Raw genomic sequence first — 21,385 nt, 5'->3', positions numbered from 1 at the left:
TTTCCTCAACGCGTTTTACACCGAAGATTTTACGAAGAACTTTGTTTTCGAAAACCCTAAATTTCTTTTCGTCCTGTAACTTAAGTGACCACGTTTTGCTAATATATAGGACTACCGGCAGGATGATTGTCCTGTATATTCTGCTTTTTAATCGCCTAGACAGCAACCGCGAGCTGAGTAATTTGTTAACCGAATAAAAACATGAGTTGCCTAGATTGATTTTTTTCTCAAGTTCTTCGTTAATTTCGTTTGTCTGGTTTATGATTGATCCTAAATATACCTAAAGTTGCTGACCCGCTCAAAAGTTTTATCCTGGACGACCAAAGTTCCAGTACTAGGCCTATTCTGAACTCTATCGGTTACCATATATTTGGTTTTTTCCGTACTTATTTGCAGTCCCAGATCTTTAGCATTATCTATTAATATTTTTGCGTTATTAATTAATGTCTATTCATTGTTCCCTAACAAAGCAATATCATCCGCGTATGTCAACAATTATGTTGTCCCGTTCAACTGTAGACCATCTTTACTTTTCTGCAGTTCTTTGACAGCGAATTCCAGTACTAAATTGAACAAAAGGGGTGACAATGCGTCCCCCTGTTTTAACCCGCTATGGATATTAAAATATTCTACTTTTATCGCATGAGTAATAAAAAATAATATATTATATATTATATAATATTATTAATTAATATTAATAATATTAATTAAATATTAATACATTAATATATCTTAATATATATAAATTACGTGTCACGTTGTTTGTCCGCAATGGACTCCTAAACTACTAAACCTATTTTAATCAAATTTTGCTCACTGTGTGCAGTTTCATCCAACTTGAAAGATAGGATAATTTATATCTCAATTTATAATCGCAATATTATTTTATTGCGAATTATTTGTTTATTAACAAAGAGTCATGATTATCTCTGTTAGTTCGATAAGATTCTAACAGATGGCGGTATAAGGTAATTCGTTGACTTAACGACATGTATATCGGACTGATTGTAAGCCACAGCAACGCGTGGCGGGGCACCCCTAGTATTGTGAATATAATTACATATATATAATATATAATATATAATATATAATTAATAAATATTTTAATTTATTAATTACTAAAAATGGTAATTTTAATTATTTCTTTATATTTTTATTTTTATTATTTTAATTATTTTTACGAACATTAATTTTTATTTATTTTAATTATTACGAACGAATATATGTGTCATATATATAACAATTGGATATTAACTTTAAATACAATTATAAAATGTTATATATTAAAATAATATTTATAATAATAATAATAATAATAATAATAATAATAATTTTATTAGATCGATATAAAATTGGGTCAAAGACAATTTATAAGAAATATTTTTATTTATTTTAAAATATTACGTTTATAGAATATTTTAAGCAAACACGTGTTAACGAAAAGTAAACAAATGGGTACACGTACACATACACAAACATACACACGTAATACACGGGTACGTAAATACATAATTCACGTACTTCTCAATAAAAAAACCATATGCTTCGTTGAAGAAAACAAAAAAATATAAATTGTAAACACTGACGGAGATATTCACGTTTAAAATATGTAAACATAAACACGTTGCAAAGAAAGTAATACAAATTTATATTCAGTATCGATCAGTATCGTCAGTACGATTCGTTTCTTGATACTGTTAACAACAAAACTCGAGTTTTCTTTTATTTAATTAAAATACTTCGAAGTATTAATTTAATAATATTCGTTATTAGATCAAATTAAATTTAAATAATGTATCGAGTGTTAAAGAATAATTAATCTAAATTTAAATTAACATTTATTAAAATCATGTGTGCAGATCACACGCTGTACAAATGAAACCTTCAAAAAACCAGGCAAAGAAAAATAAGACGAATGTAAAACATCAGGGAACAAGATAAATATGTAATGGTACAAGAAGAACAATTGGAAATTTAAAACAGAAAATAGTAAATTATTGAATACTTTTGAGAAGTAATTGAGTTGTTTATTTTAAAAGTGGCCTAACTCCATTTATGTTTGAATCGAGATATTGAAGGGTTTGCGTTTCAATGCAATTAAAAATATACTACCGAGTTATAATGCTTAAATGTATCTAAAGGTATTAAATTTACAGTTCCTATTAAATTAGTGACAATTATATGCGTTTTCTAGCCACGAATGGAGTTAGGCCACTTTTAAAATTAACAATCTGATTTGTTATAAAATTTCGAAAGGACCCAACTCCATTCAACATAATTTAAAATGCTTCAAATTAAAAAAAAAACAATATTCAATTTATTTAACATATCCTTAAAACACTTCAGAAACATAATTTATGCAATTGAAAACATTTTTTAACTACATAACCTACAAAATTATTAACATAATCTACAAAACAATTTACTACTCATCTACATGTTGTGTATGTGAAAGGGATTTGAAGAAATCATGATATTCCGGTAGTATATATCGTAATAGGTCAATTATGTCCTTGAATTTTGCTGTTGTAATTTGTCTGATATTTTTATATAGTGGTGTCAATGCAATATTTTCGAATTTTCTTGGTCAACCTCGACGTGGTAATAAATTCAGAACTTTCAAATTTCCATTTTCATTCATTGATGTCTTATAGAAAATTTGATAAGGTTCATTTCTGACAAAACGCATCCAACATATTTTTAATCAATTTATTGATTCTTCATCAGAATTCTTGACCCTTTGAAAAATTGCGTCTTCTAATAATTTTGTTAATACAAAATCTTCTTGTCTCATTTTATTTACCATAAAGTATTATCATATTTACTCGAAATATAAGCAACCTCAAATGCTTTATTGATGCATAATATGAAGTTGTACAATAACCATGTGCAACTGAAAAATAATACGTGACAAATGGAGTTAGATTACTTTCAAAATAAACGGAAGTCTAGTGTCAGTCACCGATGACTGTCGTGGCGCTCAACGTGTTAATATGAAATAGGAATAAACGAACAACGCGTGATCGTTTTAATTGGAATAAAATAAAAGTGTTAATTATTGTAAATCTTATACAAATTCTAAGAACTTTGATGGTCAACGTTTGCCATTAAAAAAAAATTAAACAAAAAGAGAAACATATATATTTATATATATATGTAGTGTTTTATTATGTCTTTTTGCGTATATTGCAGTAACGTTAAGTTGATGAAAAATTAACGTGGAATGAAATCTGACGAAGCAAATCCGTCGTTGTTTTAATGAAATAAAAAAAAAAAAAGGGGAAAAAAATTGCGTCAATCACAAATCCAAGAAAGTGAGATTTCGATCAGAGTGCGATAGTCCATGTAATAATACAATACTTTTCACACCTAATCACCCGCGTCGATTCACGACACCATTTTACAGTTATAATTTAACTTTGTGACGTAATCTAATTATTTTATTCTAAATTAGAAACTCGCTGTTGTTGCATCGATACAATTTTTTATTTTCTTCCCTCTCTTCTTGTAATTTCGATATTTTTATTAAATATCATTATTATATTTTATTTTATTTTATTTTATTTTATTTTATTTTATTTTATTTTATTTTATTTTATTTTATTTTATTTTATTTTACTTTATTATATTTCATTATATTATATTTTATTATTTTTGATTTAATTTAATTTTATTTAATTTTATTTAATTTTATTTAATTTTATTTAATTTAATTTTATTTTATTTTAATTTATTATATTTTATTATATTTGATTTTATTAATATAAGATATATGTGAAAAAATGATTGTTCAATAATAAATACTTTGCAACAAATAACAATTTTTTCATGGAATATTTTCTAATTTATTTTTTTTTTCTTTTCCCTGTGATCACCATTATCATCATCATCATCATCATCATCATAATCATGGTCATCATTGGACGTCGTTGGGATTTTCCGAGATTAGCCTTGAACGTGTTGAACAACGTGTTAAATGGAAAACGTTTGTCAAAGGAAATGTTTCCAGTTAGAATTCAACTTTAAACGAATGATACGAATTTTGTTGTAATTTATCTTATTTAGAAATCTAATTCGTTGCACATTTTCTTCTTTATACCAAGGAAAGTAAGAGTAGAAAAAAAAGTCTTGCTAACGGGAAATCTGATCTGTTACAATTGGATAAATGAATGTTTCATAAAATATATGACAAAATCAGTGGTTGCAGTCACTGTTGAACGTAACTCATGGAAATTCCTCCTATGAAAGACGTAATTCTTGTATTTGTATTAAGTATACTTGCATTATTATATATAACACACAGATACCATAATTCATTGACCAATGAACGTTAAATAAAATGAATTAAATATTTCTATTAAAAAACAAAAAAATTGCATATATAATAGTATTTATTTTATTAATTATATTTATAAATATAATATTAATAAATAATATTATTAAATAAATATTATTAATATTATATAATATAATATTAAATAATTAAGTATAATTAAATTAATTAATTTATTTTTTTATTATAATATTTATTTTTTAATAATTGTTAAAAAATAATTAAATAAAAAAATACATAAAAAAAATATTATATTTAATAAAAAATAATATTAATAAATATTATTTATAATATTAATAAATAATATTAATGTTAATTTAATATATTTATAAAAATAATATATATATTTAATAATAATAATAAAATTCATGTAGGGGGGGCCTTCGGGGTAAACACCTTAAAGGGGTATACCTGAAAAATAAACTTCTATAATGATAATAAAATTTAATAATAAATAGTAAAATGTATAAATAATAAAAAATAATATATAATTAATAATATAATTTAATATATTATGTAAAATAATTTAATCTATTTATTAATATTAAATTAATATTAATTTTATATATACAAAAATTTATAAAAAATATGTTTTCACGTAAATGATAAATAAAATAAAACACACATGTACATATACATATATTATGTAATAATAATATGTATATATTATGTACATACATAATTTTTAATATATATTAATTTTAAACGCGTCAAATGTATTATATTATTAATTATAATATTATATTATTCAAATGTAGAATCCATATAAACAAACTGATATTAACTTACGGAAGAAAGAAGTAATAGTATTTGAAAAATATACAAAATAAAACAATTAGTATATTCTAACCTCAAATGATACGCTTGGAAATTCTAATACACGACTTGGGATAAAAAAAAATTCTTGGGTGATTGGATCCGAAGGATAATTGGTCTTAATAATAGCTTCTCAATGTATTTACTTACGCATACGAATGATTTATGCGATTATATACTTACGTGTTACGTATAATAGTCATTTTAATTCATTTCTCTTTAAATTCTAATTATTTATCATGAAAATTCAATGAGTAATATATTTTATTTGTTTTACAAAATTTCTGGAATATTTTGATTACAACAAAATCTTTTTTCTTTTTAATATTTAATTTTTCGTTAACACCTTCACACTCACTCACACACACATAAACATACACATACACATACACATACATAAGCATACACATACACATAGATACGTGAATAAAAGATGAAGTAGTTCGTGATGCACGACACAACAACCTCGAAATAATCTTAAGATAAACTTCGCATGAAGTTTCGATCATTTTACTTTGACGAATGTAATAGAAGGACTCTGTTTAACAATAAATAAATGACTATACATATATTATAAGGGAGAAGGAGGAGGGGGTGTGGGGTAGAGAGTACCATCTTAATTATACGCAAGGTTAAAAAGAGAAGAACTTCTATTGTATTTCCTGATTACCAATGCTTACTTTCAAGGCTGAATAGAAAATAATGTTTTTTAGTGTGAATTAATAAGATCAATAAAAATTTCTTTCCAAAATTTCAATATAAACTTATATTTGATAATACTATACATATATACATGTTTATGTGTGTGTAATTAAAATTATTTAAATAAAAATATATATATACGATTAAAAGTAACATAACCTAATATATAATATTAAAAGTAACATAATCTAATATATACAAGTATAATTACGTAGAAATAATTATTAAAAATATAAATTATAATTATATTTTAATAAAACTCTAATATATATATATTAATTCTAATAATATATATATTCTAATTATATAATATATTCTATTAATATATATATATAATAATAGAATTTTATTAAATTATTTACTTTAAATTTAATTTTTTATTTAATTTTAAATACACTTTATTTTTATTTTTTATTTCTATTTATATATATATAATAATATCGAACAAAATATTGTCAGTAAATATAATTAAAATGTATTGAAATTAATAACATACTAATTAAATAAATGTATATATTTAAAATTTATAAATTACTTAAAATATATTATAAATTATTATAAAAATATTATAAATTCTTTTAAATATTATTTATAAAAAATATATATATTTATATATATATAAATAAAAATAAAAAATAAAAATAAAGTGTATTTAAAATTAAATAAAAAATTAAATTTAAAGTAAATAATTTAAAATTAAATAATAATTAAAAAAATATATAATGTATTATATAAATATATAAATAAAAATATATAAATAGAATAATATATGATATAATAATATAAATAAAAAATATATAATATATAAATAATATAAATTATTATAATATACTTTAATTAAAAAAAAAAATTATTAATATAATATAATATCAATAATATGATATTAATATTTTCATATATATACATGATGATAAATATACATTCAAATATATACATATATTTAATATTATATTTGTTTAAGATCTGAGGTGTGAAAAAAAGGTGTGAAATGTAAAAGAAAATATTGAAAAGTATTCGTAAAAATAAAAGAAAAAATAAAAAAAAAAACAAAAAGAAAATATTCAACTTCGGAATACGTTTTTTCGATCGAACGTTTAACGAATAAAATTTTGCGATTTATAATCGAAACGCGTTACGATCTATTATGTTTAGAATTCTTAAAGGCCGAATTTTTATGTATAGTGATCAGCATCGAGAAAAAAAAAATATAGTTGCGTTTCCGTGTACGGATTTCCCTTGTCTCTTTTGAAGACTTTGATCGTACCTAAGGCACGTGCTTCTTGTCATTTACTGTCAACGATTGTGAGGTTGTTCCTGTTATTCTATCTATCTCTAAACGTGTTAATGATTTCATTAAAATATATATATATACACACAGAGATACACATAAACAGACACAAACATATAACAATTATTTTTGTTATCACTCATTCCTTTGTTATTTTATTTTTTTAATATTTCACATAAATTCTATCATCATTATTATTCAGAATTTGATTGAATCATATAAATGGTTGAATAAATAATTAAAATACACATACATTAATATATTCATTTATTTTGATTATCATTAGTTCTTTTGTTATTTTTTTTTTTTTTTTAATAATTCGTATAAATTCTATTATCATTATTAAGAATTTTATTAAATTATATAAATGATTTAATAGATAATTCAAATACACACGCACAAATATATTTATTTATTTTTATTATCATTCATTTTTTTTTTTGTAATTTCATTTTTTTATTTATTATATTTAAATATTATATTATAATTAGTAAAATATATTTTTTAATTTTTTATTTATTTATTAAATATAATTATATATTATGTTATATAATTAGAATAATTAATTTATTATGCATAATATATTCTAATACAATAATATTATTATTGTACGATCCGAAAGGATCATACGGTAATTAGCAGTATTCAAATTTCGCGCGCATCCACCTCCATCGATTAAAACTCTAGATCGATACTCATTGTGAGCATCGATCAACTACTAGTAACTACCGAAGCGCCCCTCTAGTTACCCCTACCTCTCGCCTCCCCACTTCTCACTCCCAGTCAGTACGCCCTGCTGGGCCAGTACAAAAAGGACATTCTTACAGTCCATTATCGGAAGCCTGTGAATATATATCAAAATCAAAGGAGTTAAGTTAAATTAGTTAAGGAACGTAAGCGAAGCGAGCGAGAGCATACAATCAATGACCAGAGGAATTTTCATTGAAGAATCTTTTGGTCATAACAATTATTGTATTATATTATTTATAATTAAATACATTATATATAATTTATAATTAAATAATATATATTAAATTATATTATTGTATTATAATATATTATATATACAATAAATAATAAATAATAATATTATTATATATATATATTTAATTAATATACAAAATGTAATTATTTATTATAATATATATAAAATACAATATATTTCATAGTTTAAATACTACAATAATTTATTATTTATTATAATATATTATATAACATATATTTTTTATTATAATATTATACAATTATTATCTAATATAAATTGATTATTTATTTTATTCAAAAATAAAAAATAAAAACATCGATTAATAGAAAAATAATTAATCGAATCTCGTTAAAATAAAAATAAAAATATTTTTGATCATAGTAATACCTAAATTGATTTTTTTATTATATGGGTGTTTTCTTTTTCTACGTACACCATTATGCACACCATGCAATTTATCTGAATGATTCTGATCATTGGCTTTAAAAAACGATTATAAGATTTATTGTTGGCATACGAGGAAAAATGAAAAAGAAAAGAAAAATGAAAGTAAAGTAAAAGAATTAATTATCGAATTCCTTGAGACGAGGAATTATCTAAACTCGAATCGTAAAGTTTGAAAAGTAAAAAATAAAAAACAAAGTAAGAAAAGGACCGGAACCGGTCAAGCTTGATGGTATACTATACTATACTATACTATACTATACTATACTATACTACTTCCGAACCCAAGGCTCGGGTCATCTACTGTGAATCGTGCGACAATGAATCATTCATAAATGCCGTTACGATGAGTTGGTTCCTTTCAGACTTACTGTATTCAAATATATATTTTGTATCTTTTATTTATAATATATAATATATAATTATTAGTAATAGTAATTTATTTTTCTAAATATTTTAATCCTTTTATTAATAATTATTATTAATAATGTTATCATAGAATTTATTATACGCGAATATATGTGCCCATAATTATGAAAGTGGTTCTAAGTCAAGTATCTCTTGTTTCGAAATATTTAAACATTTATATTTGAACATTATATGAATTCTATAAAATATTGAAATAACAAACATTATCTAACTATTCATTTTTGAACATAATCGTGAAAATTACATTGAATTTATTTAGTTTAAAATAATGTACTGCTTAATAACTAATAAACTCATTTTTTTTTATTTTAACTTAGACCACTTTCATAATTATGTGCATATATATATATATATACATTGCTGATATAAAACATCAAATATCTCGTAAAATATTGACATTTCGATGACCTTCATTTAATATTTTTTAACGCAGAATAAAAAAAGGAATCGAATAGTATAAAAAAAAATATAAAGTTTTATTTAAAAAAAAAGTGCAACTGCATCTAGCGGGTGCATCGATGCATTTTCAAAAAAAGTAAGATCATAGAAAGTTGACATTTGTTGTGCCATTGAACTTTTTCCTTTATGATTTTTTTCTATTGTTACTTAAAACAAAGTTATTACCCGCCTCCGTTTCAAGAATCACCCTGTATAATATACAAATAAAATGTTTCATAAATAATTATTAAATCATAATAACGAATTACTATGACATTAATTGCAAGTATAAAATTTGAAATCCATCAGAAAATAAAGAGACATTGAATACTGGAAATATAATTGAAACAAAAAATAAAAAAATAAAACCTACAATAAATAAATTACTAATGGTAAACTTAGTATGACGAGATCAAATAAATTGATGATTGAAAGAAGAATCTTCCGATCATGGTTAGCTCATGGTTGTGACTCTAAGAATATTTCCGTAAGACTTGAAATGATCTTCGTTAAACGAATGATGATGATGATGATGATGATGATTCTCGATGATTCTTAGAAATGGTATAATCTTTAACGTGAACAGAGTAGTATACATTATTATTTGTTGCTGACGAAGTTTAACAGTGGGATTCTTTCATCATGCGAAACAGGTTCTTAGTTAGATGATTCTTCTTAAAGATAGAAAAGGAAAAAGTAACATTCTCAGATAAAGATAGATAGATTATTCCTTTAAACGTGAATCGTATTTCTTTCTTACTCTTTTTATTTATTTATTTTTTTTTTTTTTATTTTCCTCCACTCTCACACTATTTTTCTTTTTCCTCGTAAGTTCTACGTTTACAACCTACGTATGTTAAAAGATTTCATTGACTGACTAAGAGAATTTCATTCTAACTTGTGACAATTTTTTTTTAATTATTTTATTAATTATATATCTAACGTTTTATTATCTAATTACGTTATTCAATAAAATTATATTAATTATTTTCTATTACAAATATTATAATAATTTATTATTTATTCTAATATAAGGAGGCCCTGAGGTTGATGGATGAGCAGACTCTAAGGAACTTCAGGGAATGGGAAGAACAACAGAGGGAGGACCCGGAGGGTGGATGGAAGAAGGCTTTGGAAGGGAAAGTGATAATAGAGGAGATGTGTGAGGTAGCAAGGTCTTTTGAGAGGGTAGCGAGGGGAAAAGAATAGGAAATAAGTAGTTATAAGAAAGTAAGATAAGGAATATGTGACACTGTATGTAGCAAGGAGGCTATGTTGAAACCCGCGAGGGTAGACATGGAATATAGTGTATCAGTATCAGTATCAGTATTTATTCTAATATATATTTATAGAAAATTTTATAAAGAATATCTAAAATATTTATAATACTTTAATAATAATTTATAATATTTTTCTAATAATTTATAAATTTTAAATATATATATATATATATATATATATATATATATATATATATATATATATATATATATATATATATATACATATAGTTTATTATTTAATTTTTTTTTATAATTCCATTTCTAATAATATTTTATTTGTAATTACTATTTGTTCGAATCATTTTTAATTTCGTTATTTCTTTTGTATAAATAAATATAATTTTTAATATAATAAAAATAATAAATATAATATTTTAATATATTATATTTATATATATTATAATATAAAAAATTATTATAAAAAATATATATTTATTTATTTTAAATGTATATTTTATATATATATTATTTTAATATATTATATTATTTATATATAATATATTAATTATATTTAAATATTATTATATTTAATATACGTATTATATTAAATATAACATATTAATATATTATATTAATTATATATTATATTATATTAATTTTTTATTTTATATAATATATTTATAATATAATAAACATATTATTTATAATTTTTTAAATATATGTTATAGTAGTTTGTTAATATTAGAATTTATATTTTTATGTAATTTATTTATGAAACATTTTACTGAATTTTTTTAATTCAATTTCCAATAACATTTTATTTATAATTACCATTTACTAGAATCATTTTAAATTTCATTATGTTTTGATAAATATATGATATATATAATTTATCATAAGGGATTTTTAAAAAGCACCCTTTAGACTAACCCTTTTTGAAATAACAATAATAATAATAATAATAAAAAAGAAAAGATAAAAGATGACTTAGCAGGTTCGAAAAAGACGATTAGAAAACGAACATGATACATGTTGACAAAAGCTAAAGCAGAATATATATATATGTGTGCTGTAGAAGAGACTTATAATTTTGGTTTTTTTTTCTTTAGGTGTGGCTTATGATCGTCTCGAAATCACCTAAACGTTTTATTTTTTCCTTTTATATATATTTTTTATCATTATCTTCCATTACTATAGAGATACTATACTTTCTTCGGAAATTTAAGAAGAAGACGAAAATGATCGAGAGACAAGGAAATGATGAAAAGGTAAACATCCTGATTACTTTCACGTATTATACACGTACAAGTAAAAGAATATAAAATACGAATGTATTTTTTATACAGAATATTTCAAAATATGTTAGCATAATTTTAGAAAATTTTTTCTATAATCTGAAATGAGAAGCAAATGTTTTGTTATTGGTGGGATATTTTATTAAAATTTTATATTATACTAACTGTGCACCATCATGCATTACTGTGACTCATATGAATCAAAATATGACGTTGTTGTATTGATAAAGGTTAGGTTATGTTCAATTTCCCGCCACGCTCCGAAATCTATGGCGGAACAGATGGCGCTGGACTTACCTGTATCATATAATTATTTTTACTAAATTAATTAATTATTTTCTAAATAAATTAATGTAATAAAAACATACCTGTATGCGAATGCAACGTTGTGTTAAAATTTCAAAACAATCGATAAAGTACTTTTGGATATTAGAGGTTAGGAATAATCTAAATCTACATTTATATATATATATATATATATATATATATATATATATTTTGAAACAACCTGTATATATATAAGGCTGTGTAAGTATACGTGAGTGTATTTAAGTGTGGGGGTGTATATATCTTTTTTTATGGGTTTGTATACTTCCGATTCGTCAGCTATCAGATTGAACGAAATGTTTTCTTGTTAAAATTTTAGTAACACATATAAGTGTAACTTTTGTATTAATATTAAAAAATAAAATACATATATATATATAGTTGATGACGTGAACAATAAGGAAAAAGGTTTTTTCTATTATTCTAACGAATTTTTTCTAATTCAGATTATTTAACATAGAAATTTCTTCATCTTCATCTTCTTCTTCCGTCAATGTGATTACCTATTACTATTTCATTGAAAAATTTGTCCTGATACGGTTTTGCGTCATCAGGAATATAATCATCTAACGATTTCATATAAATATCTTTTGTAATTTTAATCTAATGTCGATGAAAAATACATCAATCAATCGGGTTGATATCTTTTCATGATTGTAAATTAAAATCCAATCAATTCTACATACTAATTTTAAGAATAAAACTCAACTTAACTTAAACTAGAACAAAAGAATGTAATATTTAAAACGGCGCATAATCTCGAGCACGCATTTTCTTTGGAAAATAAAATACTTGCAATCAAATCATTTTATTTTTTTTTTTTACGAATGAATTTTCATACACAAACCTAAGTATGTTATATCGTATAACACGTATTTTTTATTTTTTTCTTACGAATATATTTTCAATACGTTTCTTCGAATATTCAAACGGTCTCATCATATTTTTTTAAATTTACGAATAACAAACAAATTGATGAACTTACGAACGACGAAATGAACGAAGGTCGGAATGATTCTTTTTTTTTACCGTGAAATTAATGACTTATGAAGAAAAGAGAAGAGAAGAGAAGAGAAGAAAAAATAATGGGAAATGCTATCATTGAAAAACAAACCAGGTTCATTCTTCGTAACGTAATATAATATGATAGGAAGATAAAAACGAAGAATGAAAAAAAAATATACAATCCTTGCAATTCTTTGTTTTTCGATGAAACGAAAAGGAGAGAACAAAAAAAAAAAACAAGAAAAAAAAAGAAAAGATCATCTTAATTGGAACGGATGATTAATTTATAATCCTTCGAATTGATAATACGATATTATGAGTAATAAACAAGTAATATTTTGTATATAACAATAATAAAATATTATATTATTAATATTTAATAATATAAAACTAGTTAAATAAATTAGTTTTTAACAATAGTTAAAACTGATTCTAACAAATAATTTAATAAATAAAATTATTCTAAATCAGTTAAAAAAGTATTATAACATTTGTTTATTCTTACTCTAACTTAAATTAATAATAATGCGTTAAAAAATACGATATTATCTTCTGTTATTATTTTATAATTTGAAAATTATATAATTTTATTATTTTTATAATTTAAAAAATTTATTATTATAATTTAATTTATATCTCATACAATATTTTAAATTATTTAATTAATTAATAATTAAATATAAATATTTAAAAAATTATAAACATTGAATAATTAATTATTATAATTTATATTTGATTATTAATTTAACAAATATAATTTATAATTAATTATTCTAACCGAAACTAAATAATATTTTTACCGAAATAATTATACTATTAATAATAATAATATAATAGTATTATAATATTAATAATATAATTATAATAATAATATTAATAATATAACCTAAATAATTATTCTTACTCTAATTTAAATTGATATTAATAATGCGTTAAAAAACTCATATTTTCTTCTACTATATTTTTTAATTTAAAAATTATATAATTTATTATTTATATGATTTATTATATATTTTTATATTTATTTTATATTTTATATTATTTATATTTATTTATTTAAAAAAATTTATTATTATAATTTAATTTATATTTTATATACAATAATTTGTATTTAAAAAATTAAATTATAATTAAATATAAATATTAACCAAATTATATAAATGTTATTAATTATTTATTTTAATGTATATTTTATTATTAATTTAAAAAATATAATTTTTTTATATAATTTAAAAACATTATATAAAATGCATTATTATGTATACGCACACATTTACACATTATCTATAAATATTACCTATATATAATAATATCCAATTTATTTCCAAATGGACATATTGAAAAATGATATTAATATATACTTAATAATTATTATTATTAATCATAATGATTATTTACTTAATATATAAAATAATAATCAAATAATTAAAAAAGTAAAATAACAATTGATATCATTCTAACAAAAGGTAAAGGGATTTTCCCTTTTAGATACGTCAAGTTTAGGGTTTGGCCAAATTTAAATAGGAATTCGAACCACATCGTGGAATTAATGCAAATGCATTCTCCTCTTGCAGTTAGGGACGATCCTATCTAAGAATGATCAAATAAAAATAAAACAAAAATCTCTTTGGAAGTATGTATATGTATATATATAAACCCTTTTCCCTTTCGTACATCGACCGAAGTGAATTAAAAATAAAAAGAAATAAAGAAAGAAAGAAAAAAATGAAAAACCAAATAAATACACACAGGATCAGGTTCTTGATCCTTGTCCAATTATTTTCTCGTTGTTACCATTCGACAAGACGAAACTTATCTTATCCCTTAAACCTTTCAAAGTAAAAAAAAAAAAAAAGAAGAAAAAAAGGAAAAAAGACAATAAAAATTGTTATATATATATATATATATATATATATAAATTATATTATATTATTTATAATTATATTATAATAACTATATTATATTGGGTTGGCAAGAAAGTAATTCCGGTTTTTTAGTGTGAAATATTACTTTCTTGCCAACCCAATAATATTATATATATATATATATATATATATATGTATTTAATATAATTATAAAATTATTATTAATTATATATTTATTACTTAATTAATTTATATATTAATAATATATAGTATATTATTATATATATAATTAATAATAATTATTATAATTACATTATAATCCTATAATTTAATATATATATAATATATATTGTTCAGAGAGAGAGAGAGAGAGAGAGAGAGAGAGACAGAGACAAAAATCAGTACACATGAAAGTTCGTCTCTGAATATCTTTTGAACGCTTAATTTAATCGCCAAAACATAAGACACCATTTTTATACAGCAGTTAATTTCCTACCAAAATTTGTATTGTGCACTTTTTAATAGTCATTTATTGTCGAGTTATAAAATTCATAAACAAAAATGAAATTTTCCTAAAAATCATCACATTTAAATCTTCAATATCATTCCAATGGTGAGGTTTACGGAAAAAATATAAGATACCTTTTTTGTAGAGCATTAAATTTCCTACAAAATTTGTCTAAAACATTTTTCTGTACAATCAATAAATAATGAGGTATGAATTTTAATCTATAGGATTGAAAAAAAAAATACAAAACTTCGATGCGAAGGATCTTCCTATTAAAATTAAGAGCTCATATTTGGTGAGAATTTTTTTAAGGTGTCTAGCAACCCATTTTTCCGTGGCACTTGTAAAAAAAAAAAAATAATTGATTTTTTTGACCCACCCTAATATATATACTTACTAACGAAATTACTTTCTTGCTAACCCAATCTATAACTAATTCGTAGAATTAATTTGAAATCACCTGACAATTGGCTTGACCAAAAAATATTATAATTCAAAAATAAGAAATAAAAGTATGTATAGGTATAAGTAATTTATTAGTCATGCCCGTTCATTGTCCCTGTGGTTTTGATGACTCGTAAATGGTTTTGTATCGCAATTTATATTGCGAATCTCTTCTTATGGTTCCTGGTTCAAACCTTATAAAATAAAAGAAAAAAGAAAAATACAAAAGAAACCTCATACTGACCTTAATACTCAATTATTATTATTTTCTTTCTCTTTCTTTCTTTTTTATAATGTTTTTGTTTAGTTTGTTTTAAATTTCTCAATTACTAATCATCGTGTTACATATTTAAACATGTGCTTTTTAGGATATCATCGTTAATATAAACGTTATCAATAAATTCATAACTCATTTGCAAATAATAATGGTTATGATTGGATTAAAAAAATAAAATGGTAAGACATAGAATAAACAAGTCCAAGTTATTGATTGTTCACTTCTTATTCATTGTTCTCATTTGAATTTGATAACACTGTTCTCAAGGATTCATACAATTTGTAATTATTATTATTATCTTTTATCATGATTGATTTTAACATAAATGAATATTTAAATATATTATATACTACTGTTTTAAAGAATAAATATTTGATGATGATCCTATAAAAATATTCTTACAATTAGATATGAATTTTATTTCAACATAAATCTAATATTATTTTATATTTATAAATAATTAATGCAAATACTATTAGTAACATTATAACACTGTATTATAATATATATATATATACTTACTTAGTTGTATAAATATATATATTTATATATATATATTGGTACAACTTAAAAGGGTTAAAGATAAAGTAGAAACAAAAAAATAATATAAAATAAAAAAATTATAATAAATTACAAAAAAATTAATTATAAATAATTAATACAAATTCTATTTTTAATATTATATTATAATTGTATTATAAAATATATATATATATATATATATATATATATATATATATATATATATATTTTAAAATATTAATATTATTATAAATATTAGTATAACTTAAAGGATTAAAGATATAGTAAAAACCAAAATAAAATAAAATAAAAAAATTATAATAAATTATAAAAAAAAAGTAAATTATAAATAAGTAATATAAATTCTATTAGCAATAATATAAATCACTGTATTATAAAATATATATATTTTTAAATATTAATACTATTATAAATATTAGTATAACTTAAAGGATTAAAGATATAGTAAAAACCAAAATAAAATAAAATAAAAAAATTATAATAAATTATAAAAAAAGTAAATTATAAATAAGTAATATAAATTCTATTAGCAATAATATAACACTGTATTATAAAATATATATATTTTTAAATATTAATACTATTATAAATATTAGTACAACTTAAAGGGTTAAAGATAAAGTTGAAACAAAAAAATATAATAAAATAAAATAAAAATAAAAAAATTGTAATAAATAACAAAAAAATAAATTATAAATAATTATTACAAATTCTATTTATAATATTATATTGTAACTCTGTATTATAATATATATATATATATATATATATATATATATATATTTTTTTTAAATATTAACCCCTTAAGCAGCACGGTCGAGTTAACTCGAGCGACCTATTATTTTATATTTCTATGATTTTTTACACTCAAATATAATAGAAAATTGAAAATAAGAGTGTGAAAGTAAAGAAAAAGAATCGTTTTTTCCGAAAAATGTTTTTCTTTTTCCGAAATAGTAATTCGAAAATAAAGATTAAAAAGTCGACGTACGTGTAACATTGCAATATTCGGCTCTTCTCTGCAATATGGAACAAAATCCAAAATTAACATAAAAATATTGATTATATCTGTATTTTTTAAATTTTCTTCTCAAAACTATGCCTTTATGCAAAACAAAAAAATGATTTTTTTATGGCCGTTTTTTTTTTTCAAAATCAATGCTGCTTAAGGGGTTAATATATTATTGAACATTGTTATCACTTAAAGAGGAAAAAATGAAATAGAAACCAAAATGAAATAAAATAAAAAAATTATAATAAATTATTTAAAAAAATCATGTAAAAATGTATTAGTCATTAATCTGCATTCAAAATTCGTGCATCAAACCTAATCCTAGGTTATAAAACGGTTAAAGTGTCGGTCTCTTGCAAAAGGAATTCTTCGGAACGGAAAGTGCGGCTTTTATTGTTTGAAAAGCTTGTATGATTCACAAATGAATATTACGCGTACACTTGGTTATTGTGTGTTACATCTATTTGTTACTATAATAATGATAGTAGTAGTAGTAGTAGTAGTAATAGTAGTAGTAGTAGTAGTAGTAGTAGTAGTAGTTAATCGAGTATAAAATGTATATTTCTTCCTCGATCCTCGAAGGAAGTTAAAAATAATATTCATCGATGTGTAAAGGACTCATCATCGGATGTTTCTATTTAATCATACACATGTATATTAACATTTTATCTCTTATTTAACATTTGTCTTCATTTGTCCTTTGTTTATTAAACAATTGTCATTTCCCGATTATTATAATACGTCCTTAAAGTTAACAATTGCATTAACAATTCTAATTTGATGCATTTTAATAAGATGTTACCATCATTTCATTTTTTATTTCATTTACTTTGCTTCTTATCATCGTATTGTTTATCGATAACCAAAATTTAAGGGTATAATTGATAAATATTTTTTTTTTCGACACCCAGTACAATTTCCTTGTTTTTTTTTTTATTTTTTTGATAATTCTCAAATGTATTCTATGAATAAAAAAAAAAAAGTCTTCACTTTGTTTCAAAGTTTTTACGATGAATTCGTATCACGGATAAACATTTACAGTATTCTTAGTATTAATTACAGATAAATCTCATTCGAAATTTTTTATTTAATCGAAGAAATAATGGTGCTCGTTGTTTAAGAAATCAATTTGATCTATGTATTAAAAAAAAAAAAAAAAAAAAAAAAAAAAAGACACGTGGCAGTAACAAGATAACGAAGAAATGTTTCAACGTTTATTCCGAATTATTTTATACTTCCTCGTTACAAATAATAATAATAATAATAATAATAATAATAATAATAATAATAATAATAATAATAATAATAATAATAATAATAATAATAATAATAATAATAATAATAATAATAATAATAATAAAATAATGATAATAATAATAATAATAATAATAATAATAATAATTTCGAAATAGAAAGTATATTATAAAAGTAAAATAAAATAAAATAAAATAATAAATAATCAGAACATTATTCGTCGCGTTACCTTGTTGTTGTTCTCTTGTAAAATATTCATAAAAAATGATGAAAATATTTTTGTAGTAAAAGAAAGAAAGAAAAAATAAAAAAAAAAATAAAAAAAAAAAAGAAGAAGAAGTAGACGTAATAAAACCGTAACGTTCTTACGTCAATGAATAAAGAAATAACATATGGTAAATAATTTAAATAATAATAATAATAAATATATTATACGCGTTTAACTTTTGAATTGAATAAAATCAAATCACGTACACAATAATGTCAGTAGGTTGTAAAAGAATGAAAACATCAAAATCTCGTTCCAAAATATGATGATAATGCATTTGTAGATAATCAAATGTAAGAAAATTAAATCTTATTCTTTTTTTTTTTACGTTTACGTATTCGCTCTTAATTTTATTCCAACGAAAATTATCATAAATAATTTTTTATACATATAGAAAAAAAAATATATTTTTCATGACCAATTAAAATGATTGAACAACGATGAACTAGGAATAAAAAAATTTAGATGATATCTCGAAATTGTTGAGATGATTATAATGATCTATCAATTCCTAAAACCCACCCTCATCCTCACCCTTTAAATACAAGAATTCTAGGACTTCTTTTCTAATCGATGAATCTTATTTATGCTAATCATTTTGTCATGATCATTTGTCATTGAAAGATGGACCACCTAAGAATACGAACAATAATTTTTATCTATCATACCTTCTTTAGAAAATCAGTTTGTTTTTTTTTTAAGATTAATAATATAATACATACGTACGAGCAATAATTTTTACCTGTCTTTAAAATCATTAAAAATGAATATGAAAGTACGAGAATGGTAATAAATATATTAAAAATATATACGAAACGAATAAAATTAAATTAAATTGTAAAAAAGGACAATGGATATAAACAATTAGAAATAGAATGATAAAAAAAATGAAACAAAATTTCCATAGAAAATAAAATTTGCATCAATAATATTATTGATCTGTCGGGCTCAGGGACAGAAACAATGGCGGGATTTGGTATTTGCGGCAATGAACTTTCGAGTTTCTAATGCCAACTAATAATAATAATAATTATAATAATAATATTCTATATTTATATTAAAATATTAAATAATATTATATTATATTATAATAATATATTATAATATTAATATATATTTATATTCTATAATTATATTATATTTATTATATAAATATTATTATAATAATATAATTAATGAAATAATACTTTTAATATATTAATATATATATTATATTAATTTATATATTTTATTTATATAATAATAATACTATAATTATATTTTAATATTAAATAATATTTAATATTAACTAAATAATATTATATTATATTTATTATATAAATATTATTATAATAATATAATTAATTAAATAATATTTAATATATTAATATATATTATATTAATTTAAATATCTTATTTATATAATAATAATACTATAATATTATAATAATAATATAATTATTTAAATAATATTTAATATATTAATATTTATTGTAATAATTTATATATTTTATTTATATAATTTATATGTATATAAATAAAATAAATAATCAAATATAATAATTATTATTATTGATTGATAATAATTTTAATAAAAAATTGTTATTAGGAAATTAGATTGTTAATTAATTGGAAATTAGAAAAATGATGGAAAAAAAGTACTATGATGATTCCCAGAAAAAATAAAAAAAATTATTATTAGTTAATACAAAATTAGAAAAATGATGGAAAAAAATACCATGATGATTGAAAAAAAAAGAGATAATTCTTTTTTTTTTAAATTGAATGAAAAATAAGAAAAGATGGATTTGCAATATCGTAGATCGCAATATTGCAGTTTACGGCGCATCCTCCGTATAATGAATAAGTAGTATACCAGTGTGTATAGTGATGGTGGTGGTGGTAGAAGCAAAATGTGGTGGGGGGTTTCGATAAAAGTCACGAGCTAGG

General features: G+C 21.2%; 1 long non-coding RNA gene across 1 annotated transcript; it reads left to right on the top strand.

Moving 5' to 3' along the window:
• The first annotated feature begins 1,255 nt into the window (after positions 1–1,255).
• LOC149031489 (uncharacterized) lies at positions 1,256–10,761 on the top strand. Its single transcript, XR_016177703.1, has 2 exons — positions 1,256–1,989; positions 10,471–10,761. It is a non-coding gene; the product is annotated as an uncharacterized LOC149031489 (long non-coding RNA).
• The last annotated feature ends 10,624 nt before the right edge of the window (positions 10,762–21,385 follow it).

The sequence above is a fragment of the Polistes dominula genome, unplaced genomic scaffold (genome assembly GCF_049000335.1).
Source record: "Polistes dominula isolate Pdom_NZ unplaced genomic scaffold, Pdom_raw_medaka contig_19, whole genome shotgun sequence".
Lineage (NCBI taxonomy): Eukaryota > Metazoa > Arthropoda > Insecta > Hymenoptera > Vespidae > Polistes > Polistes dominula.
The sequence above is the reverse complement of the archived record's forward strand: the minus strand, read 5'-3'. Positions and strand labels throughout refer to the sequence as shown.